Source organism: Arachis hypogaea, chromosome 10, assembly GCF_003086295.3.
Source record: "Arachis hypogaea cultivar Tifrunner chromosome 10, arahy.Tifrunner.gnm2.J5K5, whole genome shotgun sequence".
NCBI classification, from domain to species: Eukaryota; Viridiplantae; Streptophyta; class Magnoliopsida; order Fabales; family Fabaceae; genus Arachis; species Arachis hypogaea.
The window spans coordinates 83,070,286-83,072,748 of NC_092045.1; the positions used below are offsets into that span (position 1 = coordinate 83,070,286).

A 2,463-nucleotide genomic window follows, 5' to 3' on the forward strand; every position below is an offset into this window, starting at 1 on the left:
ATGCAACAAAACTGCAAGTTTTATGGACTTCCATCTGAAGATCCTTATCAGTTTTTAACTGAGTTCTTGCAGATCTGTGAGACTGTAAAGACGAATGGAGTTGATCCTGAAGTCTACAGACTCATGCTTTTCCCCTTTGCTGTAAGAGACAGAGCTAGAATATGGTTGGATTCACAACCTAAGGATAGCCTGGACTCATGGGAGAAGCTAGTCACTGCCTTCTTGGATAAATTCTTTCCTCCTCAAAAGCTGAGCAAGCTAAGAGTGGATGTTCAAACCTTCAAACAAAAAGATGGTGAATCCCTCTATGAAGCTTGGGAAAGATATAAGCAGTTGACCAAAAGATGTCCATCTGACATGTTTTCAGAATGGACCATGTTAGATATATTCTATTATGGTCTCTCTGAATTTTCGAAAATGTCATTGGACCATTCTGCAGGTGGATCTATTCACCTGAAGAAAACGCCTGAAGAGGCACAAGAACTCATTGACATGGTTGTAAACAACCAGTTCATGTATACCTCTGAGAGGAATTCTGTGAATAATGGGATACCTCAGAAGAAAGGAGTTCTTGAAATTGATGCTCTGAATGCCATATTGGCTCAGAACAAAGTGTTGACTCAACAGGTCAACATGATTTCTCAAAATCTGAATGGATTGCAACATGCATCCAACAGTACTAGAGAGGCAGCTTCTGAAGAAGCTTATGATCCTGAGAACCCTGCCATGGCAGAGGTTAATTACATGGGTGAACCTTATGGAAACACCTATAACCCATCATGGAGAAATCATCCAAATTTCTCCTGGAAGGATCAACAAAAGCCTCAACAAGGCTTTAACAATGGTGGACGCAATAGGCTAGGCAATAGCAAGCCATATCCATCATCTTCTCAGCAACAGACAGAGAACTCTGAACAAAATACTTCTAATTTAGCCAATATAGTCTCTGATCTGTCAAAGGTCACTTTCAGTTTCATGAATGAAACAAGATCCTCCATTAGAAATTTGGAGGCACAAGTGGGCCAGCTGAGTAAGAAAGTTATTGAAACTCCTCCCAGTATTCTCACAAGTAATACAGAAGAGAATCCAAAAGGAGAGTGCAAGGCCATTGATTTAATCAAAGTGGCCGAATGCACTAGGGAGGAGAAGGACGAAAATCCTAGTGAGGAAGACCTCCTGGGACGTCCTTCAAGCAAGAAGGCGTTTCCTATTAAGGATCCTGAGGAATCTGAGGCTCATACAGAGACCATAGAGATTCCATTAAACCTCCTTCTGCCATTCATGAGCTCTGAAGACTATTCATCCTCTGAAGAGGATGAAGATGTGACTGGAGAGCAAGTTGCTCAATATTTAGGAGCTATCATGAAGCTGAATGCCAAGTTGTTTGGTAATGAGACTTGGGAAAGTGAACCTCCCTTGCTCATTAGTGAACTGGACACTTGGATTCAGAAAACACTACCTCAAAAGAGACAAGATCCTGGCAAGTTCCTAATACCTTGTACCATAGGCACCATGAGCTTTGAAAAAGCTCTATGTGATCTGGGGTCAGGGATAAATCTTATGCCATTCTCTGTAATGGAGAAGCTAGGGATCATTGAGGTACAACCTGCCTTGTTCTCATTACAATTGGTAGACAAGTCAATGAGACAAGCTTATGGAATAGTAGAGGACGTGCTAGTAAAGGTTGAAGGCCTTTACATCCCTGCTGATTTCATAATCCTAGACACTAGGAAGGAAGATGATGAATGCATCATCCTAGGAAGACCTTTCCTAGCCACAGCAGAAGCTGTGATAGATGTCAACAGAGGATAGTTAGTCCTTCAATTGAATGGGGACTACCTTGTGTTTAAGGCACATGGCCATCCCTCTGTGACAGAAGAGAGTAAGCATGAAGAGCTTCTCTCAGTTCAGAGTCAAGAAGAGCCCACACAGTCAAACTCTAAGTTTGGTGTTGTGAGGCCACAACCAAACTCTAAGTTTGGTGTTAAGACCCCATATCCAAACTCTAAGTTTGGTGTTGGGATTACACACTAAAATTGACCTGATCACCTTGTGGCTCCATGAAAGTCACTGTCAAGCTATTGACACTAAAGAAGCGCTTGTTGGGAGGCAACCCAATTTTATTTATCTAATTTTATTTTATTTTGTTTCTTTGTTATTTTTGTGTTTAATTAGGTACATGATCATGAGGAGTCACGAAAAAATCAAAAAAATTAAAAACAGAGTCAAAAACAGAAGAAAAAAATGTTTCACCCTGGAGGACGCACGGGCTGGCGTTCAACGCCCAGAAGGTGCATCTGGCCGGCGTTCAACGCCAGAACAGAGCACCATTCTGGCGCTGAATGCCCAAAACAAGCAACAACCTGGCGTTAAACGCCAGGATGGTGCACAGAGATGACAAATTGGCGCTGAACGCCAGGAACAAGCATGAAACTGGCGTTCAACGCCAGAAACATGCATCAC

At 42.2% G+C, this 2,463-nt stretch overlaps 1 non-coding gene across 1 annotated transcript; it reads right to left on the reverse strand.

Moving 5' to 3' along the window:
• Nucleotides 1-255: 255 nt before the first annotated feature.
• LOC112718816 (small nucleolar RNA R71) lies at nt 256-359 on the reverse strand. The gene has a single exon (XR_003161143.1). It is a non-coding gene; the product is annotated as a small nucleolar RNA R71 (small nucleolar RNA).
• Between the last annotated feature and the right edge of the window lie 2,104 nt (nt 360-2,463).